This window comes from Mustela lutreola, chromosome 9 (genome assembly GCF_030435805.1).
Source record: "Mustela lutreola isolate mMusLut2 chromosome 9, mMusLut2.pri, whole genome shotgun sequence".
In the NCBI taxonomy this organism is placed as follows: Eukaryota; Metazoa; Chordata; class Mammalia; order Carnivora; family Mustelidae; genus Mustela; species Mustela lutreola.
Window position 1 is genome coordinate 72,725,010 of NC_081298.1, and position 26,088 is coordinate 72,751,097.

Below are 26,088 nucleotides of genomic sequence, written 5' to 3' on the forward strand. Positions count from 1 at the left end.
CCTGTGTGTATGCATGTTTGTGTGTATATATGTCACATCTTTTTTATCCATTCATCTATCAATGGACAGTTGGGTTGTTTCCATAATATGGCTATTGTAAATAATATTGCAGTAAGTATAGGGATGAATATATCCTTTTGAATTAATATTTTTGTATTCTTTGGATAAATACCCAGTAGTAGAATTACTGGATCATAGGGTCGTTATATTTTTAATTTTTTGGAGGAACCTTCACACTTTTTGCACAGTAGCTGCCCCAGTTTGCATTCCCACCAACAGTGCATGCAGGTTCCCCTTTCTCCACATCCTAGCCAACTCTAGTTTCTTGTGTTTTTTATTTTAGCCATTTTGACCAATTTGTGGTGATATCTTAATGTGGTTTTGATTTGCATTTTCCTGATGATGAGTGATGTTGAGCATCTTTCTATGTGTCTCTTGGCCATCTGGATGTCTTCTTTGGAGAGATGTCTGTATATGTCTTCTGCTCATTTTTTAAAAATCACTTTGTTTATTTATTTGACACAGAGAGAGAGTGAGCCAGAAAGCACAAGATGGGGGAAATGGCAGAGGGAGAAGAAGAACCAGGTTACCCGCTAAGCAGGGAGCCTGATGGGATGCTGACTCAATCCCAGGACCCTAGGATCATGCCCTGAGCCAAAGGCAGATGCTTAACTGATTGAGCCACCCAGGCACCCCTCTCCTGCCCATTTTTAAGTTAGATTATTTGTTTTTTGGGTGTTGAGTTGTATAAGTTCTTTGCATATTTCGGATGCCAACCCTTTATCAGATATGTCATTTGCAAGTATCTTCTCCCATTTCAACTACTGTTTAAGAAGAGGTGTGGCTTGATGAGAATTGTACAAAATGAATTAAAGAGGAACAAAGTGGATGGAAGGGGCCCTTTTTGGGGAGCACTACAGGAACCTAAGTGGGGAGGTGATGGTAGCCGTAGAATTAAGACACCATTAGGAGAGTAAAAGATGGGACTTAGTCAATGACTGTGGGTTGGAGACAGGAATCAATGAACACTGTCCAAAGGTCAGATTTTTCGGTGATGATGGTGGGTGATGGGTGGGTGGGAGCAGACTTTGCATTCTGCTTTAGACATACAGAGTTTTAGGGACTTGTGAGATATGAAGCAGAAGTGTTGGAAAGGCTCGGAGTTCAGAGAGGGCAGGGCTCCGAAGGCAGCTGTGAGGGTCTAGACCTGCACACAGCAATAGCTTCTTGAAGGAGTGATAGTCAAGGTGAGAGTGTGGCAAAAGTCCAGGGAACCCTTGCATTTAACAAGCAGGGAGAAATGAAGCCTGCAAAGTTCCCTGAGGAGAAACAGAGATGGGAAGAGGAGGAAAACCTGGACGGTGGAACACCAGAGCTAAGGAAATGGTGTTTCTAGAGGAAGCGTTAAGTGGAATTACTTTTAGGATAATTATAATCCTTATCTCATAGGACTCTGTGAGAATTAAATGAGATAATATATACAAAAAATAATTTGGTAATTCATAGAGGTGTACAAAGTTGGGTGTTCTCTTTAGCAGAGAATGGGAGTGTATGGGGTAAGGGTTGGGGGAGGGGAGAAGGAGGCCAGAATGTTCCCTCTGAAGGTACTTCCCAGAGACCTACTTCCCAGGGCAGGCATGATGCATCTAATGCAACTTGCAGTCAATTATTGACATTTGGGGCCAGCCAGCCTTTGACAGTGTGCAGTGTAATTTTGGAAACCAGGAAAAAGTACCCTGCTCTAAAAAAAATCTCTACCTGCTTAATATTCCTTAAAAATCCCTTCCAGGGAAGACCTACAAAGCCACTTCATTCTATAATAAAAGGTTTTAAAATGCAAATACCTGGGGCAGTTACCACAGCAATGTGAAGGAGACAGTTAAGTATAATTATGTTATCAGATCCCTTTTTTTCTTTTTAAACTTCATAAAGACAACCAGAACCAGGAAGGGAACGTTGGGTCACTGAAGGAGAAACAGGAGGTGGGAGACACCCAAGGCAAATCTCACTGACTTCTCAGTTTCACAATTTTCCTTCAGGCAGGATCTCTTTATCTTCATATCTGTCCAGAAAAAAATACAACTTTTGTGCAAGGTACCTTGCTTGTATCTATCTGGGTAGCCGGTGTTGACCCTTACCTTAGCAGGAGGAATGCATCTCTTCTAGGTGTTCCACAGGTGTGTATTTTTCCCTGGCAGGTGTTGGTGACCTAACATTTAGAATCTAAATACAGATTCCCAATGCTGCCCAATTTAGGGTGCTAATGGTGGGGAGTGGACCCTTCTGGGGGTTGCTGTGCTGAATCAGTGCAAGAATCACTAAAGTGGGCCCTTTAAGATGGTGTATCCGGGGTTCGACCCTGGGAAACTGACCTCTCCTTCACCTTTCCAGTAAGCACTTGGGAATGTGCTCAGTTGTTAGGTTCCCTTGTGCCTGGTGGGCAGGCATGTCCTAAACTAAAGTCTCCAGAACTGAGCAGAGGGCTAAGAGAGTAATGGGTCTCACTGCCCTACCAAGGAAGCAGGAAAAGAAACTTCTGAAGGCATGGATGGACTCCTCAGACAAGCTGGTGGCATCACAGCATGGGCCTCAGGGCCTGGGCACTGAGGCCAAGGAAACCTCTCTGAAGATGGAAAGATTGTCAGGTCTCCGTTTGTGCAATCTGTGTAATTGGCAGTGTCCTTCATCAGGGCCCCCAAGGATATTTCTGTCAATCACGGTCATCTGCACGATCAGGCTGTTACTCTCTGCAACAATTCCTTTTCTGGGGATCATCAATGTCTTGCAGTTCATTACATCCAAGAAGATGTTTGTTACCATGGGATTCTGAGGCATTCATTGAAGATGGCCCTTTACTTCAACTACATTGTATTTGCACCTAGGATGCACCCATTAAACACTCCAAATGAAGGCCATAGGAGAACAGTCGTTGCCCTCAAGGGGGCTTGTCTGGTTGGGAGATGTCAGGCTCAACTGGCTACCCCTTTCCTCAGTGCCACACTTGTCTTTCAACAGGCCTACATTCTCTATTGGCCCCCTGAGTCCCCCAACCCCAGCTTCTGGACTTGAAGCAGAGCAGCTGAAGAAGCTACACAGAGCCTTGGGCTCACACTGGCTGCTGGTCTGCTCCCTGTCTGAGCCCAGCTCTGATAACCAGATGCTGGCCCCATCTCCTCTGTGGCTCAGTATTGCTTTGGACTCTGCGTTGTAGCTACACAAGCCTCTGATTTCTCCTCATCAGGAGCAGTGCCATCATCTCCCCAAACCACTCGGGCATAAGCTACCCCAACACATGTTACATTGTCAGGTGCTAATGTCGACCTGGCCCACTCCTGTCTGACCTGCTCTTGCTCTGTCTGCAGACTGAACTGACGTCTGGAGCTGGGTCGAGACTCTGAGCATATGACTTCCCCTACTGTTCCCAGTTCCAGAGAACAGACCTAATTCTAGAATTTACTCCTTTAATAATCAGTCCTACCCCCATTTCAGTTAATCATAGATGTGCAGCTGTTTCTTGAGCTATGTCAGAGAAAAGCGAGTTTAAAAAAAGAAAACAAATGCGAGACAATGCGTACACAAATGTGTGATGGTGTGGTACGGGGAACACACAACACAGAACGATTCCAAATGAGAACATGGCTCGTCTTGTGGTGGTGGGCCAGACCTGTGTATTCCAGTCAAGAAGTTAATCGTTCAGTCAGGAGGGCATACTGGTTCTTAAGATGCTCCAGTAAAGTGAGAGAAAAGAGCGAAAGAACAGCAAAACACCAAGGTACTCCCCTAAAAACCAAACCAACAACCAGAAATCAACGTGGCTGGCAAGCTGTGCCCTAAATTCCCAGTAAGCAAAAGATAATTCCACACACTGATTAGAAGAATTTTGGTCCCATGGACACTTCAAATACAAAGTGGGAATCGGAATTCATTCGCCTTTCTCTGAGTTTCCTGACTTGGTTGACTATCACCCTGCCATCCAGACTAGAAATCTGGTATTAGAGCAAAAATGAAGACGCACTCCAAAGATTGAGAATGGAGTGGGAGGCCCTGTAGCCAAAGCAGGGGACTGACCCAGCACAGCCTCAGCTCTGGGGTATGAAGTTCTAACAGGTCACAGAGCTTCCCATATTGTGAAGCCAAAATCTCTGAGAGCTGCTGACACGGGCTGGCGACAGGTCGATTCTGTCATGTGCATGATGCACCTTGTTTGGGATAATGACATTTGGCCACTTCTGTTGTGCCTCTGAGAGGCTGAGGAGGGATTCGCACCCCCCTTCCCCCACCCGCAGGCCTGGGCTGCTGCCAGCACCCGAGGTACAGGTCAGGCTCTGTTGCTCCTGCCTTCCTCTTCCACAGATTCTGACGTCCAACTGATAACCAGGTCATTTGATCACCTGTGTCTTTTCATTTCTTATTTGTCTCTTCATTTCCATCCTACTTGTGCTGACTTAGTTTAGTCTAATCTCTTCAAAGTTCAGCACACGTCATCATTTTGTTTAAGTCTGAGCCCCACCCCCAACTTCCCCTCAAGTGCCCCATGGAACCCATTGTTTACACATTCTCCCATCAAATGCTTGGTTTGTGGCTCTCATCTGTTTATTAGACTGTCTTCCTCTTTGGACTGTGAGAGTATAGAAGTTCCCATATCTTAGTATTCTTCCTTATATGTTCAGAAACTTATAATCTTGACATCCAGTAGATACTTAATAAATGAAGGTGAATGAAGGAAGACCTATTGGTATCTCTTCACAAATTACATAATCTTCACATCATATATGTGAATAAAAGGAGTATGTGTTTTAAAATGAGTCAGAGATCTCATGTATATGACTCAGCTCATCAATATAACCCTGGATGGTGATGGTGGGAAGATTTTGCTACAGGGTGAATAAAGATTATTTTTCCTCTTTAGCCCTATTTTAGCCTGTCCTCTTTATCAAATAGCCTAGGCATTTGATTCTTGTAATTTATGAGTTCCTATATATTCATCTTCTGGGAAAATTCACAGAACGTACTTGCAAATGGAAAATAATTTGCTGGTATTTTTTCCTCTTTTTGGCACACGAATAAACGGAATGTTCTGACAACTTCAGTATCTCTTGCTTTGCCGACTCCCTTGCCCAATATTTGTCTTCAGCAATTTCACTGTAGTTATTTTTTTCTCACAAAGAAATACGTTTCTTCACATTTAAGAGGCACAAATTGTTGCTCCCACTTTTCAAAGGAGATGTGGTGTTTCCAGATTTAGAAAGACACTTCCAGCTGCCAAGCTCTGTCAGACCCTGCCTTGGCTTAACGAGGAATGTTTCTGTTTTTCTTAGGCGCAGGAAAAAAAAAAGTAAAGCCCCCAAATTATTTAAGTATCTTTCAGTTTAGTTTAAAGGCCAAGAGAGGCAGTTACATGAACATCTGAAGGAATGAGTTTGGGTGGAAGACTTGGACTCAACTGCCAAATGCCATGCCTGGCTTTGCACAGATGGGGTAAGCCTCTGGCCTCTGCTTCCTTACTGGTATAATGGGGAGGTTGACCTATGTGGTTTTTGGAGTCTGTCCTAGTTCTGAAGTTCTTTGACTTGATGTATTATTCTCCTCTACTGCTATGTAAGTTTTGGTTGTGTATACCCTCTCCAAGGGAGGGAGACTATGTTTTATTATAATGAGGTGGCCAGGGACAGTGGGAACGTATTGTTGGATAATTTTTACTCCCTTTTGAGGACATGGGGGATGAGCCATACTGGGACAAGAAATGAAGCAGGCGTAGACTGGGACTTTCTTCCTTCTCTGGGCAACAGATCTGATTGTTCAGGGAAGAGGAGTCTATCTTGTGGCTACTTTGGAACCTCTCCTGACTTGTTCACCCAAGTTCTATGGCACCCCTTAGCAGGGTAGGATTTTTTGGTATGTGGATGTTCCCCTAAAGATCTAGAACTCTGGTCTCTGACACACCTGAAATTGATGATGAGGCACTGAGAAAGAGGAGTCTTCTCATCCTCCTTCAACTTCCAGGAACCACTGCTAAATTGGCAGGGAACTTCAGATTCAATAGTGACTGGTCGAGGCACAGGGATGGTATTGGATCACTGGTTTGGGTGGCCAAGTAGCCACACCAACTTCAACTGTTTCTGCCATGGACCTCGGCCACTGTGGCAGTTCTTTTGGAGAAAGAATTTGAGGGACTCCCTGTTTTCAGCAGCTCTACAGTAAAGCCACAGCTGCAGAAATGGTGGTGGAGAATGGTTTCTTTTGGCAGACAAATGGATTTTCTTTGAAGTGATCTAGGTAGGCCCTCCTGGGTTTCTGGAATGTATCACAGACAGGAAACCCCAAGAGAGGAGACTAGATTTCCTGCCTCTGGAATGGGAGTGCAGAATTTTATTGATTTGATTATGAAAAAGAAAGATCTCATTTTGAGCTGCAAATGAGTGAAATAGGACATTTAAATTGTACCATATTTAGTTTCTCCCACAGATGACAATTATTGAATAAGTACTTATTGACTGATTGGATAAATGAAACTGCTATTGAAAAAAAACTGACGATAAAGGAGTTCTGCGGGCCATTAGCTGTTGGTCTTGATTCATCCTGAAAGGTGTAGTTGGTGCTAAACAATGGGCAGAGTTTCTAAAGAGCAGGTGAGAGTTGGCCCATTTCTTCACTTAGAGGGTTTTACTTCATTCCTTCATTCCTGAACAAATGCCAACTAACCTGAAACCTCCTCTTCCTTTTCTTCCCATTTTCTCCCTTCTCTACACTCCATTCTTTCCTCTTTCTCTCTACAACCTTAGTCTTCCATACTGAAAAACTGATTAAGAGGGAAGAGTGTTAGGGTTGAAGGATACCAGTTTCTAGACTGTGCCTAGAAGCATTCTTTGGCATATCCCTGAATGCATACACCTTGAGCCCTTGAGATGGTGAAGAGGCAACAGATTCTAAGACCCTTGAAATCTCAGTCTAGTCAAGCCTTCAGGTTGCTGGGTCATTTCAAGTCCTTAGGATTGCCTGGCACCATGCAAAGCAAGTTCAAAGGGAAGACTCTTTCCTCAGGGTTATGTATTCCTGTACAATGAACTACTACAAAATCTAGTGGCTTGAAACAACAACCGTTTTATGATATTTCACTATATTGTCAGTTGGAAATTTGGCAGTTCTTAGGTGATTCTTTTGCTCCACCTGGAGTTGCCTGGATTTGCTCAGGGTATTCAGCCACAGCCGGTCTGATCTGACGGGTTCAAGATGGCTTTTCTCACATCCGTGTCACCTTAACAGAAATGGCACTGACTGGAAGGTTGGCTTGTCCATCCCCTCTTCACATGATCTCAGGGACTTTCTGCATGGTCTCTCCAGCGAGGCAGCCAGACTTTTCATGCAGCTACTCAGGGCTCCAAAAGAGCAAGGAGGAAGTGGCTGGTTCTCTTAAAGACTAGTCCCAAAAGAAGCACAACTTGTCTTCCAGTGTACCCTAATGGTTTGTATCATGTATCAACCTGGCTAAGCCATGGGATGCCCACATATTTGGTTAAACATTATTGCTGGATGTGTCCTATGAGAGTGTTTCTTGATGAAGGCATGTGAACTAGGAGATTAAGTAAAGCAGATTGCTCTTCCTAATGTGAATGGGTACCAATCAATCCACTGAGGGCCTGAACCAACCAAAAAGGCAGAAGGGAGAATTCACATTCTCTGCCTAACTACTTGAGCTGAGAGACTGGTCTTTTCCTGCCTTCAGACTGGGACTTAACACTACTAGTGCTCCTGGTCCTCAGGTCTTTGAATTCAGAATAGAACCTAATACCCCTGTCTTTCCTGGCCTCCAACTTACAGATGGTAAATATATAGACTGCTCTGCCTCCATAATCACGTGAGCCAATTCCTTAAAATAAATCTCTTTCTTTCTAGGTTTATGTACTTTCTTGCTTCCGTTTCTGTGAAAACCATGACTATATATATCTGTTCTAGTTTAGAATCAAGGGGAGGGGAGATAAAGCCCACCTCTTTATGGGAGGAGTGTCAAAGAATTTGCAGCCATCTTCAACCTACTCCAGGGGCTAATAGGTTGCATGCAACTGGGATTGCCATCTACTGGGAATCAGCAGAATGAGGACCTATGATTCTATGTGTCAAGGGATACCTGGCATGAGAACATCTGGTCTATTGAATCAAAGCTGTGACTAGACAGAATGGAACAGAGGTTTGTGGGTTATTAGATGTGACATTAATATTTGCAGAAGGTTCTGGCCCTAACAGCCAAAGTTAAGAAGAATTTTGAAAGTGTAATCCCTAGAATTGGGCTGTTAGATGATATTCATTTTTGATCTCTGATCTGTGTTTTCTCATGTTGGCAATAACAGGGAGGAACATTGGATTCTTGGCCTAAATTACTCTTCAGTGGGATCTCAACTCCTTCATTTCATTTTATGCTGCTAAACTCAACCCCACTTTTGGATTAAACTAACAGATGCAAGAACTCCCAATGACAGAATGCCTTGGACTCTATACTTTATCTCCATTCCTCCCAGTAACTACACACGTTCCATGTGCTAGCCCCATTTTGCAGGTGAGGGAAGAGTAACCCAGAAAGCTTATGCCGAAAGTGGCACACTTGCTATTTGAACCAAGGCCTGTTTGATTCCAAAGCCTCTTTCCACTACCCCAGGTGATATCTAGAAAATCAGAGAACCTTAGAAAACATCCATAGTGTACTGCCTAAGAAAGCACAAAGCCAATGAGCCTGAACTGAGCAGCCAGGAGGAGGCCTGAAGCTCAGTACTGCACTCAGCTACCACCCCATGGAGTCTGCTGCTGGGCCACAAACATGTCTTCATTGCAACCACATCCCTCTTTGAGTAATCTTAATATACACAAAAACATAAAGAAGCAGAGTAATTTGTCCTTTTTCAGAAATTTTTTAAAAATAAAATATCTCTTCACTAAATTCCTTTGAACAGATAGCCCTACTAGGGTATTTAGGGATGATTCAGTATGCAAAGAACTGTGAAGAAGAATTACCTGGACATTATTCCTTCCTCATAGTACCTAATGGGGTTAGGTATGGGTCCTTGGGAAAGCTGATGTGGAGGAAACTGGGGAGGTTGCCAGTAAGTCTGGAAGAGTCAGCTGCAATGTAAACTCTCTAATCAGTAAAGTTGAGCAAAGGGAGAATGCATGGAAATGTCCTTGTGGGCTATGTAGTCTCAGGAAGGTTCAGCAGAGCTGCTGGGGCCAACACTGGTCAACAGCTGAGTCTGTATCTTCTTGAGGAATGGGCCTCTCTCAGAATTCCTGTCCTGCTCAGTTATATTAGCTGGGAGTGGCCTATGGATCACATAGTGTGATCACATAGTGTGGCAGTTGGATCCTTGGTACATTGAACTCCCCAGAGCTGGAGGCCTTTGAGGCACATTCCCATGGTTGCCATACTAACAATGTTCTGAGTATATAGAAGATGCTTAATAAATGTATGTGGAAACACAGTGTCTAAAGCAGTCTTCTAATACACTGTGCACTTCCTCTTTCTGTGCTTTTGCTCAAATTTTCCTGTTTTGCTTGCTCTTCTCTTCTGTAGCTACATCCAGAAATCAGTTCATCTCATCTCCAAGATATTTTCTCTAATCCCTACTGCCAAAATTAATCTTGTGAATTCTTCTAGGCACCTATGGTACCATGTCTCTACTTTTATTATTCATCAAATACAGACTAATGCACACTGGAGTTATTCATTTGCAAATACGAGGTCCTGGGGACCCAAGATAGTGTCTTATTTACTTTTTGTGCCTCCCCACAACCCCCACAGCAATCTAGGGCAGGGCTTCACACATAGTAGGTGCTTGATAATTGGTTGTTGAATTTAATAAGATTCTTGCAATAGGGTATACCTGAATATATCTTTAGGAAGAAGCGGTAGTATAGTTCTGCCCGAGTCTCTTATAAGAACTTGAAATCCTGTGTCTCAAACTGACCACTTTATCAGCTCCCGGAACCATCTTCTATATCTGTTATATCAGTGCCCACCGCTCATTCTCCAGGCCCAAAACCAATCAACCTCAGCATCCTCCTGGGCTTCTGCCCTGGATCATATGCTGGCTTATGGTGCTACTTTGGAAGGGCCTCCCCAATCTTCTCTCCACCTCTGAAGCCTCCATACTCTCTCATCTGGACTGTCACACTGGCTTCCTTGTAGCCTGTCCTGATGTATGTCCTCCCACAATCCGAGCCCCTCCATTGTTCCGAAGTCAGGGTTGGGACTAACATGCAGTGAGTAATGTGCCAAGAGCACAGGATTTAAGGTGACACTACTCGCAGGATCACAGAAGTGCCAAGAGCAAAGCCCTCCTTAAATTTTGCTCCCAACATGCCTCACTCAACTCACTCTGGTCCTGTGAGTCCAACTGTGATAATGAGTTTCCTTTACCAAAAATTCTTCTGGCAATTTTCATTGCAGTGTAAACCAACCATGGCTGTGCACTGCCTGCAGACCTTGGTGAAAAGAGACTCTTTGATTTCAGCCCAGATTGAACCTGACTGGTAGTGGACAGGGTTCAGGAATCTGCATGGCCAGGTTTGGGAACTGCTGGCTCATAGCACCAAATCTAGACTTTGGAATAACATTCACGCTTCCTCCCAATTTGGCACCTGCCTGTTTCTGGCTTTATTTTCAGTCGGTTTCCTCTTGGCAGACACTCAATAGGCCAATCATACCAAACCACTCATTGGACCCAGGTGTGCCCTGCATCTTTGCATCTTTGTGCCTTTGCTTGGGTTGCTCCCTCTGGCCAGAATGCTCCTCTTGTCCTTGCCCATTCTTCTAAACAAAATTCAACTTGTTCTTCAGGATCCATTTCAAATGCCATCTTAGCTCTAAAACAGTTTGAGATCTTTCTTCCTGACCTTTGCCAGGGCATCGCCATCTCTGCTTTCATGCATTTTACTCATAAAATCAGCATCACCTCCCATGATGTGTCACATGGGTTCTAGGAGGGCCCCCTTCCTGCCTGGAGGTCAGGAACTGCATATTTCTATCAGATTTGTAGCACCTCACGCTTTGCTTGGAGTACAGTGAGCATCTGTTAGTTGTTTGTTGAGTTGAATGGAAATAAGTAGTAACTAGTTAAATTTCACTTTGCATAGCACCTAATACAATGCCTTGAACGTAAGTCTTTAAAAATACTTGTTAACTAAATAAATGAACAAAGGACTAAATATGGGCCAGACTTTACCATCACTATTGAGTCACTTTTAGGGAACTTGTGTATGTTTTGATATCATACAGTAGAGCTCAAATGTCAGTGTGTATAAATAAGAATCAACTAGAATGTTATCAAATATGCAGACTCCTGGCCACACTCCCAGCGATGCTGATTCAGTAGGTCTGGGTGGGGCCTAGGAATTTACATTTGTATGAAATGTCTCCAGTAATTCTGAGACAGGTGGCCCACAGACCACACTGGGAAACACTACAGGAGACTCTGGCTGTTCAGCAGGTGGTGTTCAGTCAGTCTGTGGAGGGATTCCTAGACCAGCTATATTGAAGTTCCACCCTTAAGGTTGAAGGTCTTATGGAGTTTTGTCAGGAGGATATGGTAAAAGCAGCAGGTCCAATGTGCTATCTGGTGGGTTCCAGACTCTGGGAGGGCCATTCTTAAGAGAGTCACTGAATTCTGTAATAGCAGGAAGAATGGCAAGCTCTGCAAGCTTCACTTTGGTTGTCGAGACCCTGGTTTCTGGCTCCTGGCTCTTGTCTGCTCTGACACGTGGCTTTGTTTGAAAGCCTCCAGTTCCTGATGCGGACTAGATCTGGGTGACTTCCCAGCTTGCTTTTATTCCTGAGGCATGGCTTCCGCAGTGGTTCCCACAGGTTTGCCTTCATCACCATTTACTTCCTCCAGCCTCACTTCCAAAGAGGGAATTGGTGGGTCTGGCGTACCAGAGGAAGCCAGGAAGATAAGCCCTATAGCTCTCTGTCTGGGTCTGAACTCTGCCATTACCAACCCACCAGACTTAACTCAGGCTAGTTAACCCAATCAGCAGGCACTTACTGAGCACCTGCTGTGTGCAAAGCATGGTCTACAGATCCTCTAGGACCCTAGATCCCTCAGGTGTGAGGTCCCTTGCAGTCCTTAACTTCTGCTTACCATTGAACACAATCTCATAGGGAGTCTATCTTCTGCACTTGACCAATCTGGTACTGTTCTTAGAGCCAAAATCACCTCTCACCTCTTTTTACCCTTTCTCTTCATACTAAGTGTTAAGAAAACATTTTAATTACAAACTGCACTATTATTTGACATCATATGAAAAAACAGTGGTTCCCATATTCTTTAAAAAATGAGAATGAATGGATGATCTTCAAAGAAATTTTTATTGAAACTGATTCAGAAACGGATTTTTAAAAAACCTAAATCATGGAGGAAATTGACAATGCTATCAAAAACCACTCAACCCTGGTCATTTAACAGGTTAGTTATTTTATTTTTTAAAAGATTTTATGTATTTATTTGAGAGAGAGAGAGTGCAAGAATGAGAGAGAACGAGCTCATGAGCAGTGGGGAGGAAGTATAGAGAGAGAGGCAGATATCCTGCTGAGCAGGGAGCCTGCTGGGATCATGGCTAGAGTCAAAGGCAGACACTTAACCAACTGAGCCACCCAGGTGCCCACAAGTTAGTTATTTTAAAACTTTAAGGGAGAAATGTTTCTGATGCTATTTAACTCATCCAGGGCATAAAGGAAAAAGCCTCCTCCTTATTTTATGAAGTCAACACGTGATTGATACCAAAACCTCATAGTGATCACATATACACACCATATACTTCATACCAGTATTGCCCAACACACACACACACACATTGTACAAATACAAACATACCACACATGCACACCACGCAGCACATATTACACTCTACACAAATATAAACATGTCACACACATATACGCCACTCACACACTATAACATCACACCACACAGACTCTTCATACTAAGATCATACTTACATCATACACATACCACACACACACACAGGCATATGCACATAGACCACAACTAGGGTATCCTCACATTTAAATATGATATTAAAATTCTAATAAAAATTCTAACAAACAGAATGCAGTAATCCATTAAACAAATACACTGTCACAAAGTGCTGTTCATTTCAGGGTGATTCAATTTTAGAAAGCATATTAGTATAATTCACCCTATTAATATTAATTAATATTAATTAATATTAATAGTCAAAGGAGAGGAGGATTCAAGATGGCAGAGAAATAGCAGGCTGAGATGACATCAGGTAGCAGGAGATCAGCTAGATAGCTTATCTAACCATTGCAAACACCTACAAATCCAACAGGAAATCAAAGAGAAGAAGAGCAACAATTCTAGAAACAGAAAATCAATCACTTTCTCAAGGGTAGGACCTGCAGAGAAGTGAATCCAAAGTGACGGGAAGATAGACTGCAGGGGAGGGGCTGGCTTCCGGCAAGCAGCGGCAAGCAGCAGAGCAAGGGAGCACAACATCAGGACTTTTAAAAGTCTGCTCGACGGAGGGTCATCACTCCAGAGGCTAAACTGGGGGGAAGCCCACGTGGTGTCAGCGTAACCCCAGGTCCCACGGGGTCACAGAAGGACGGGGGGTGGGGTGTCTGAGTGTCACAAAGCTCTCAGGTATTAGAGCAGGGAGGCTGGCTACAGCGATAAAGCTGAGGAGTGAGCTCTCAGCTCGGGGTTACCTTGAATCAGTCGCAGGCTGGGTGAGCTTGGAGCATGGCGAGAGGCCATGGAGACTCTACCGGGTGTTTTTCTCCAAGTGCGAGTGATTGAGGGCTTTCTTCAAAGCGCAATCAGAGGCAAGGGAGACGGGGGTGGTTGAGCGCTTTTCTCTGAGGGCGCACTGAGGAACAGGACCTGGAGCTCTCAGTTCCTTCAGGCCGGAGATTGGGAGGCCGCCATTTTCATTCCCGTCCTCCGGAACTCTTCGGAATGCACTCAGGGAACAAAAGCTCCCGAAAGCAAACCCGGGCGTATTACTCAGCCTGGCCCCTGGTAAGGGCAGTGCAATTCCACCTGGGGCAAAGACAGTTGAGAATCACTACAACAGGCCCCTCCCACAGAAGATCAACAAGAAACCCAGCCAAGACCAAATTCACTCACCAAGGAGAACAGCGGAATTCCAGAGGAGGAGAAAGCAAATCTTATCTGGACAAAATGACAAAGCGGAAAAACTCACCACAAAAAAAAGAGCAAGAGGCAGTACCGAAGGCTGGGGACCTAATCAATACAGACATTGGTAATATGACAGATCTAGAGTTCAGAATGACGATTCTCAAGGTTCTAGCTGGACTCGAAAAAGGCATAGAAGATATTAGAGAAACCCTCTCTGGAGAGATAAAAGAACTAAAATCTAACCAAGTTGAAATAAAAAAAGCTATTAATGAGGTGCAATCAAAAATGGAAGCTCTTACTGCTAGGATAAATGAGGCAGAAGAAAGAATTAGTGACATAGAAAAACAAATACTGGACCATGAGGAGAGAATTTGAGAGATAAGGGACACCATAAGATGAAACAACATTAGAATAATTGGGATTCCAGAAGAAGAAGAAAGAGAGAGGGGAGCAGAAGGTATATTGGAGAGAATTATTGTAGAGAATTTCCCTAATATGGCAAAGGGAACAAACATCAAAATCCAGGAGATGCTAAGAACGCCCCTCAAAATCAATAAAAATATGTCCACACCTCGTCACCTGATAGTAAAATTTACACGTCTTAGTGACAAAGAGAAAATCCTGAAAGCAGCCCGGGAAAAGAAGTCTGTAACATACAAGGGTAAAACACAAGACTGGCAGCGGACCTATCCACAGAGACCTGGCAGGCCAGAAAGAACTGGCATGATAAATTCAGAGCAATAAACGAGAAAAACATGCAGCCAAGAATACTATATCCAGCTAGGCTATCATTGAAAATAGAAGGAGAGATAAAAAGCTTCCAGGACAAACAAAAACTGAAAGAATTTGCAAACACCAAACCAGCTCTACAGGAAGTATTGAAAGGGATCCTCTAAGCAAAGAGAGACCCTAAAAGTAGTATATCAGAAAGAAACAGAGACAATATACAGTAACAGTCACCTTACAAGCAATACAATGGCACTAAATTAATATCTTTCAATAGTTACCCTGAATGTTAATGGGCTAAGTGCCCCAATGAAAAGACACAGGGCATCAGAATGGATAAAAAAACAAAACCCATCAATATGCTGCCTACAAGAAACTCATTTTAGACCTGAAAACACCTCCAGATTTAAAGTGAGGGGGTGGAAAACAATGTACCATGCTAATGGACATCAGAAGAAAGCTGGGGTGGCAATCCTTATATCAGATCAATTAGATTTTAAGCCAAAGACTATAAGAGATGAGGAAGGACACTATATCATACTCAAAGAGTCTGTCCAACAAGAAGATCTAACAATTTTAAATATCTATGCCCCTAACATGGGAGCAGCCAACTATATAAACCAATTAATAACAAAATCAAAGAAACACATTGACAATAATACAATAATAGTAGGGGACTTTAACACTCCCCCTCACTGAAATGGGCAGATCATCTAAGCAAAAGATCAACAAGGAAATAAAGGCCTTAAATGACACACTGGACCAGATGGACATCACAGATATATTCAGAATATTTCATCCCAAAACAACAGAATATACATTTTTCTCTAGTGCTCATGAAACATTCTCCAGAATAGACCACATCCTGGGTCATAAATCAGGTCTCAACCGGTATCAAAAGATTGGGATCATTCCCTGCATATTTTCAGACCACAATGCTCTGAAGTTAGAACTCAATCACAAGAGGAAATTTGGAAAGAACCCAAATACATGGAGAATAAACAGCATCCTTCTAAAAAATGAATGGGTCAACCAGGAAATTAAAGAAGAATTGAAAAAATTCATGGAAACAAATGGTAATGAAAACACAACTGTTCAAAATCTGTGGGACACAGCAAAGGCAGTCCTGAGAGGAAAATATATAGCAATAGAAGCCTTTCTCAAGAAACAAAAAAGGTCTCAAATACACAATTTAACCCTACACCTAAAGGAGCTGGAGAAAGAACAGCAAAGAAAGCCTAAACCCAGCAGGAGAAGAGAAATCATAAAGATCAGAGCAGAAATCAATGAAATAGAAACTAAAAAAACAATAGAACAAATCAATGAAACTAGGAGCTGGTTCTTTGAAAGAATTAATAAAATTGACAAACCCCTGGCCAGACTTATCAAAAAGAAAAGAGAAAGGACCCAAATAAATAAAATCATGAATGAAAGAGGAGAGATCACAACCAACTCCAAAGAAATACAAACAATTATAAGAACATACTATGAGCAACTCTACGTCAACAAATTCGACAATCTGGAAGAAATGGATACATTTCTAGAGACATATGAACTACCACAACTGAACCAGAAATAGAAGAAATAGAAAAATAGAAAGAAAAGGAAGAAATAGAAATCCTGAACAGACCCATAACCAGTAAGGAGATTGAAATGGTCATCAAAAATCTCCAAGCAAACAAAAGTCCATGGCCAGACTGCTTCCCAGGGGAATTCTACCAAACATTTAAAGAAGAATTAATTCCTATTCTCCTGAAACTGTTCCAAAAAATAGAAATGGAAGGAAAACTTCTAAACTCATTTTATGAGGCCAGCATCACCTTGACCCCAAAACCAGACAAGGATCCCATCAAAAAAGAGAATTATAGACCAATATCCTTGATGAACACAGATGCAAAAATTATCACCAAAATACTGGCCAATAGGATCCAACAGTACATTAAAAAGATTATTCACCACGACCAAGTGGGATTTATTCCAGGGCTGCAAGGTTGGTTCAACATCTGCAAATCAATCAATATGATACAATACATTAATAAAAGAAAGAATAAGAACCATATGATACTCTCAATAGTTGCTGAAAAAAGCATTTGACAAAGTGCAGCATCCCTTCCTGATTAAACGCCTTCGAAGTGTAGGGATAGAGGGCACATACCTCAATATTATCAAAGCCATCTATGAAAAACCCACTGAAAATATCATTCTCAATGGAGAAAAACTGAAAGCTTTTCCACTAAGGTCAGGAACATGGCAAGGATGTCTGTTACCACCACTGCTGTTCAACATAGTACTAGAAGTCCTAGCCTCAGCAATCAGACAACAAAAAGAAATTAAAGCATCCAAATCGGCAAAGAAGAAATCAAACTATCACTCTTTGCAGATGATATGATACTATATGTGGAAAACCCAAAAGCTCCACTCTAAAACTGCTAGAACTTGTACAGGAATTCAGTAAATTGTCAGGATATAAAGTCAATGCACAGAAATCAGTTGCATTTCTTTACACTAACAACAAGATAAAAGAAAGAGAAATTAAGGAGTCAGTCCCATTTACAATTGCACCCGAAACCATAAGATACCTAGGAATAAACCTAACCAAAGAGGCAAAGAATCTATACTCAGAAAATTATAAAGTATTCAAGAAGGAAATTGAGGAAGACACAAAGAAATGGCGAAAATGTTCCATGCTCATGGATTGGAAGAACAAATATTGTGAAAATGTCTATTCTACCTAAAGCAATCTATACATTAAATGCAATCTCTATCAAAATCCCATCCATTTTTTTCAAAGAAATAGAACAAACAACCCTAAAATTTATATGGAACCAGAAAAGACCTTGGATAGCCAATGGGATATTGAAAAAGAAAGCCAAAGTTGGTGTCATCACAATTCCAGACTTCAAGCTCTATTACAAAGCTGTTATCATCAAGACAGTATGGTACTGGCACAAAAACAAACACATAGATCAGCATAGAGAGCCCAGAAATAGACCCTCAACTCTATGGTCAACTAATCTTCAACAAAGCAGGAAGGAATGTCCAACGGAAAAAAGACAGCCTCTTCAACAAACGGTGTTGGGAAAATTGGACAGCCACGTGCAGAAAAATGAAAATGGATTATTTCCTTACACCACACACAAAAATAGACTCAAAATGGATGAAAGACCTCAATGTGAGAAAGGAATCCATCAAAATCCTTGAGGAGAACACAGGCAGCAACCTCTTTGACCTCAACCGCAGCAACTTCTTCCCAGGAACATCGCCAAAGACAACAGAAGCAAGGGCAAAAATAAACTATTGGGATCTCATCAAGATCAAAATCTTTTGCACAGCAAAGGAAACAGTTAAAAAAACCAAAAGACAGGTGACAGAATGGGAGAAGATATTTGCAAACGACATATCAGATAAAGGGCTAGTATCCAAACTCTATAAAAAGCTTAGCAAACTCAACACCCAAAGAACAAATAATACAATCAAGAAATGGGCAGAGGACATGAACAGACATTTCTGCAAAGAAGACATCCACATGGCCAACAGACACATGAAAAAATGCTTCACATCACTCGGCATCAAGGAAATACAAATCAAAACCACAATGAGATACCACCTCCCACCAGTCAGAATGGCTAAAATTAACAAGTCAGGAAATGACATGCTCGCGAGGATGTGGAGAGAGGGGAACCCTCCTGCACTGTTGGTGGGAATGCAAGCTGGTGCAACCACTCTGGAAAACAGCATGGAGGTTCCTCAAAAACCTGAAAATAGAGCTACCCTATGACCCAGCGATTGCACTACTGGGTATATATCCTAAAGATACGAACGTGGTGCTCCGAAGGGGCACATGCACCTGAATGTTTATAGCAGCAATGTCCACAATAGCCAAACTATGGAAAGAACCTAGATGTCCATCAACAGATGAATGGGTAAAGAAGATGTGGTATATATACACAATGGAATACTATGCATCCATCAAAAAGAATTGAAATCTTGCCATTTGCGACGACATGGATGGAACTAGAGGATATTATGCTTAGCGAAATACGTCAATTGGAGAAAGACAACTATCATATGATCTCCCTGATATGAAGAGGTGGAGATGCAATGTGGGGGGTTGGGGGAAGGAAAAGAAAAAATGAAAGAAGGTGGGATTGGGAGGAAGACAAACCATAAAAGACTCAATCTCAAAAACCAGACTGAGGGTTGCTGGGGGAGGGGGAATGGGAGAGGGTGGAGGGGATATGGACACTGGGGAGAGTATGTGCTATGATGAGTGCTGTGAAATGTGTAAACCTGGCGATTCACAGACCTGTACCCCTGGGGATAAAAATACATTATATGTTCATTTAAATAAATAAATAAATAAATAAATAAGAAAGATAAAAGGAAAAAGAGAAATAAAAAAATTAGTCAAAGGAGAAAAGTCATGATTACCTTTGAAGATATAGGAGAGGAATGTATAAAATTGAACATTCATTTATCGTAAAATAATAACAACAATAAGAGCTAACATTTATTTTGGCCTTATGTCCTGAGTACTGTCTGACATGCTCTGCTTGCATTTTCTCATTTAGAGAAATGAGAAAGTACCAATGATAAAGCTACTATCTACCATGCTCACTTAACAGATAAGAAAATAAAGCTCAGCAAGATTAAGGATCTTGCCGCAGGTCACAGAGCTAGAAAGTGGGTTGTATATAGCTAGCAGATGGCATATTCTTTTTTTAAAAAAATATTTAATTTATTTATTTGACAGACAGAAATCACAAGTAGGCAGAGAGAGAGAGAGAGAGAGAGAAGAGGAAGCAGGCTCCCAGCCGAGCAGAGAGCCCGATGTGGGGCTCAATCCCAGAACCCTGGGACCATGACCCGAGCTGAAGGTAGAGGCTTTAACCCACTGAGCCACCCAGGCGCCCTGCAGATGGCATATTCTTAACCACTATATCAAAATAAGAATGTAGGAATACTTCCATCATATGTCACACATATGTATCCCAAATCATAATTCAGCATTTTGATTAATGGGAAAACAAAGGAAACATCTCCAGTATAATGAAAAACTAGACAAGCATGTCCTCTATCATGGCTATTATTTAACATTTTTCTGGAAGAGCTAGCTAATGTAATTATAAAAGAGAACCAATAAAAGATATAAACACTGTAAGAAAGAAGGCAAAACTCTATTTACTGTAAGTTATATGACAACACACCAGACACTCAAGAGAAACAACTGAAAAACCACCAAGAACAATATGAGAATTAAGGGAGGTAGCGAGTCACATGTTAATATTAAAAAAAAAAAAAAACAACAACACACAGTAACATTCCTGCATGCAAGCAGCAACCAGGTAGAAAATTCAATGGAAGAAAAGATCTTACTCACAAAAGCAACAGGAAGTGAAATACTTAAGAATAAGTTAACAAGGGGTGCCTGGGTGGTACAGTTGGTTAAGCATCTAACTCTTGGTTTCAGCTTAGGCGTGATCTCAGGGTTGTGGGATTGAGCCCTGTGTCAGGCTCCAGGCTCAGGGTGGAGTCTGCTTGATATTCTCTATCTCTTTCTCCTTCTGCCCCTCCCCGCCAGCTCTCTCTCTCTCTAAAATAAGTACATAAATCTTTAAAAAAAAAAGAATCAGAAAAATGAACAAAAGATAATAGAGGCAAATCTCAGGAAAAATGCAAGCATTCAGTAAAGAAATTAAAAAATTTGCTCATTTCACTAATATTTAATGATAAATGAAATAATGAGTTATAAACATTTACAGAGATTAAAAAACAATTTAAAATATATCCTGTGGGGTCAGAGTGGCTAAAATTAACAAGTCAGGAAATGACAGATGCTGGTGAGGATGCGGAGAAAGGGGAACCCTCCTACACTGTTGGTGGGAATGCAAGCTGGTGCAACCACTCTGGAAAACAGCATGGAGGTTCCTCAAAAAAACAAAAATAGAGCTACCCTATGACCCAGTGATTGCACTACTGGGTATTTACCCTAAAGATACAAACATAGTGATCCAAAGGGGCACATGCACCCGAATGTTTATAGCAGCAATGTCTACAATAGCCAAACTATGGAAAGAACCTAGATGTCCATCAACAGATGAATGGATAAAGAAGATGTGGTATATATACACAATGGAATACTATGCAGCCATCAAAAGAAATGAAATCTTGCCATTTGTGACAACCTGGATGGAACTAGAGGGTATCATGCTTAGCGAAATAATTCAATTGAAGAAAGACAACTATCATATGATCTCCCTGATATGAGGAAGATGGAGATGCAACATGGGGGGTTAAAGGGGTAGGAGAAGAATGAATGAAACAAGATGGGATTGGGAGGGAGACAAACCATGAGTGACTCTTAATCTCACAAAACAATCTGAGGGTTGCTGGGGGGAGGGGGTTGGGAGAGGGGGGTGGGGTTATGGACATTTGGGAGGGTATGTGCTATGGTGAGTACTGTGAAGTGTGTAAACTTGGCTATAAACATTGCTATAAACATTGCACCCCAATGTTTATAGCAGCAATGTCCACAATAGCCACACTATGGAAAGAGCCCACATGTCCATTAACAGAAGAATGGATAAAGAAGATGTAGTCCATATATATAATGGAATACTACTCAGCCACAAAAAAATTGAAATCTTGCCATTTGCAACAATATGGATGGAACTAGAGGGTATTATGCCAAGCAAAATAAGTCAATCAGAGAAAGGCAATTATCAGAGGATCTCACTGATGTGTGGAATTTAAGAAACAAAACAGAGGATCATAGAGGAAGAGGGAAAAAAAAAAACAAGATGAAATCAGAGGAGAAAAACTCTTAATAGGAGAATTTAAGAGTCTTAATAGGAGTCTTGTTTCTTATGATTAAGAGTCTTAATAGGAGACTCTTTTTTTTTTTTTTAAAGATTTATTTATTTATTTGACAGAGAGAGAGATCACAAGTAGGCAGAGAGGCAGGCAGAGAGAGAGGAAGGGAAGCAGGCTCCCTGCTGAGCAGAGAGCCCGATGTGGGACTCGATCCCAGGACCCTGAGATCATGACCTGAGCCGAAGGCAGCGGCTTAACCCACTGAGCCACCCAGGCGCCCCAATAGGAGACTCTTAATAGGAGTCTTAATAGGAGACTCTTAATCATAGGAAACAAACTGAGGGTTGCTGGAGGGGAGGGAGTGGAAGATGGGGTAACTGGGTGCTGGACATTAAGGAGGACATGTGATGTAATGAGCACCGGGTATTATATAAGACTGATGAATCACTGACTTCTACCTCTGAAACCAATAATATATTACATGTTGAGTAGTTGAATTTAAATTTTAAAAAAGAATAATACTGAAATCACACACACACACACAAATGGTGGAAGAGTGGGGGAGGGCAGAGATGCTGGTCAGAGGTACAGGCATTCGATTAGAAGATGAATTAAGTTCAGGGGATCTAATGTACAGCGTGGTGACTCGTTAATAAAACTGCCTGTGTAGGGGCACCTGGATGGCTCAGTGGATTAAGGCCTCTGCCTTCGGCTCAGGTCGTGATCCCAGGGTCCTGGGATCGAGTCCTGCATTCGGCTCTCTGCTGAGCGGGGAGCCTGCTTCCCCTTCTCGCTCTCTCTGCCTGCCTCTCTGCCTATGTGTGATCTCTATCTGTCAAATAAATAAATAAAATCTTTAAAAAAAAAAAAAACTGCCTGTGTACTTGAATTTTGCTAAGACAGTAGACTTTAAGCATTCTCGCACACACAAAAAGTAGCTTTATATAAGTTGATAGATGTGTTAATCTAATTGTGGTAATCATTTCACAAAGCATATGTATGTCAAATACATTATATTAAGCCTAAATAAAGCTGAAAAAATCAGAAAAAAAAAAGAATTTTTTCTCCCCAAATACCCAATTATATGTATTCAAAGATGTCCATTTCATCGTTGCCTGCAATGTTGAGACACGGGGGGGTACTCTCTAGATATCCACCAGCAGAGAACTGTTTAAAGGAAATTATGATATTTTTTTAATGGAATACTAAGCTGTGATTCAAAGCAATACAGTAACTAAAAATGTATGAATTCATGAGGCACCTGGGCAGCTCAGTTGGTTAAGTGCCTGACTTCCATTCATGTCATGATCTTGGGGTCCTGGGATCAAGCCCCGTGTGGGGCTCCCCATTCAATGGGAAGTCTGCTTCTCCCTCTCCCTCTACCCCTTTCCCTGCTCTCTCTCTCAGATAAATAAACAAAATCTTTTTAAAAATGTATGAATTCAGGAGATAGTCAAGACAAACCGGTAAGCTGAAAGATCAAGTTGTAAAGTACAAGTAGTGTATGATATTAAACATATCTTTTTAAAAAGTCATAATAATATGCTAGCATGTGGATAGAAAAAAAATGGATGTATTTTACATGAATTGTTATTTGGTGGTGGAGGATAATATGAGGGGCTTTGCTTTTTCACATTGTATATATCTATAAGATTTAAATATTTTAAACTTGGCACATGTTGCTTTTGTCTTCAGAAAAAACCATGGTTATTATAAATTCTGTGGGGGAGATTCATATCTCAACTTAGCCTCCTTCTGAGTTTTTAAATCAACTTCCTGGAGCAGCCACAATAATCTCTCACATTTCTAGAATCTAGCTTTCTGACAATCTCCCCATACAGAAGGTACCACACAGAAAACTGAATGAGGAAATTTGGCAGGAAGTCCTATTTTCTGTGCCTTGTGTCCTCCATCAAAGTCTATTTACCTTTACTTTACACCCAAGATTGACACCCTAGTTATTCTAATTTCTAGAATGCAGCAATTTCAAAGAGGGGAAAAAAGGATTGCTCATGGTAAGAAATCTGACCAGAGAGAGGGAGGTTTCACAAAAACTACAAAAAGCCATGACAAGGACTTAACATATGTGCAAATCTGTGTCATTTAATATAGGAATAAACCATCATACATGGCCCCACAACCTCTGACATCATCTTTCTATTGTATGTCTATTACAAGTCAATGTATAATCGTTGCGACTCAGTCGAGAAAATGTTAAATGATGTCCATTGTTTAAAAACCAGCGGAAAGTGACACATTTGAGGTAGATCGTCACTTGAAATGGTTAACATAAAAACTTCAGGGCTTAAAGAAGCAAATGTTCAGTTATCTGGGAAATTTCCACCACCCAGAAAGACTCATTATCCAAGTGTTCTGGACAGTCAAGATTTTCCTCTCTCTTCTTTTCTTCCTAGAGCATTTAATCAAGGCCACCCACAGCCTAGAGGTTTTAGAAGTCCCCAGTTGAGCCACTTGTTCAACAGCAGAGTAAACAGAGAGGAATGGACTGGGAGGATAATATACTAGGTGAGGCTTCCCTTGCAGGCCCTCCCCTGAGACAGACGGGCAGTGAGGGGCTGCAGGGAAGGGCTCCACACTGGGAACCCTCCACCCTCCTCTTGGACTTCTCTCCCCTCGGTAAGCCCAGAAATGGTTGGTGGAGTTCCAAAATAAATAATGCTTGTTAAGCCTAATTAGCATGTAACGCAAAAACAATTATACAAATCATTTTAAAAGATCAACTTTGTTATAAGTGTTTCTTAACTTCAGGAGCGGCTCTTCTTTCCAGTATGCTCAGCTTTTAGAATTCATTTAGGCTACTTGAACCAGCTCCCTCCAAGGGAGGAGAGAGAGAACATTGTCCATAAGAACATTTCCTTATCAGAAGAGATCTGCACAAAGGTAGGGCACTGGCAGCATGGTTGCAATTGCTGTAATTATGCCAAAATGCATGTTCCACATTCCCCCAGTACCTCCTTGTTCTAGAACTAGAGCTAAGATTTAAGCTAGGCTGAAATCCAGTGTGTAATTCACTTTTTGCTTCTCTCTCATCTCTTTTTTGAAAAGCTGGTAACCAGCATTAAAGACAATGTGGTTGGTATCCTTATAACTAAAATACAGCTTCATTTCTGCTCATGGAAATATGTAGTCAATTAGCCATAATGTGGTCCAGGCTTCCTTTGATATTCTAAAATAAAAACATTCCAAGTTATTTACTTGAGAAGAGTTATTTTCAAGCACGCCCAGTAGCTGCTGTTTTTAATAATGCTGCTTTTAATGGGTGTGGGGCATTCTGCATGGGGGGGGTGGATATGTGGCTCAAAGTTCTGAACTATTATCATTGGATTTTTGGAGTAATAATCATGAAAGTTTACACTTAGAACTATTACTGAACTGTGTCCATTCACATATATTTAACAATTTTGTACTAGTTTCTCTTTTCAGGCCAGGGAAGAGAAGCAGGTAGGGAGATCCCTTATGAGGATGCCCTGCCCTGGAAATTCTCCCCACAAGAGCAAAGAAAGGCGCTGCCCTCTACATAGCATTGTCTGAGTAGTTCCCAAATTGCTTATTATTAAACATGGCAGGGCAAAATGCTCAGGTATCTTCTGGAGCATTTTAACTACGAAAATAATTACATAAAAATTATAATTATGAAAAATCAAGCAAAACAAGACCCCTTGATCTACTTTGGTTTAGAAGTAGGGATGGGCTGTGATAGATGTACAGGGGACAACCACAGATTTGGAAAACAAGGTTTCTTCTTTGTGAGTAGACATTCAGCCTCTTTAGGATTTCCCTGCTGTGTGAGTTTAAGCAAATCAATCAACTTCTCTGAGCCTCACACTGGCCATTTATAAAGTGATGATGATATCAGTAAGTCCTACCTCAAAGGGTTGTCTTGAGAATCACTGAGATTAGGTATTCAAAAGCACTTAGTAATCTGTCAAATACTTTGCAATTTTGGCTAAACTTAGATATTGAAATTGCAGTAGAATTTGTGCTAAGTGATCTGAGAGACAAAAAAAGAAACCACATTGGGGCACCTGGGCGGCTCAGTGGGTTAAAGCCTCTGCCTTCAGCTCAGGTCATGATCTCAGGGTCCTGGGATCAAGGCCTGCATTGGGCTCTCTGCTTCCTCCTATCTCTCTCTCTCTCTCTGCCTCTCTGCCTACTTCTGATCTCTCTCTCTGCCTGCCTCTCTGCCTACTTCTGATCTCTGTCTGTCAAATAAATAAAATCTTAAAAAAAAAAAGAAAGAAACCACACAAACAAATGGCAATATATTCTATGTTCACAAACCACTTTCTTACACCATACACAGAAACTCAAAATGGTTTAAAGACCTGGATGTGAGACCTGAAACCACAAAAATCCTAGAAGAAAACATAGGCAGTAATCT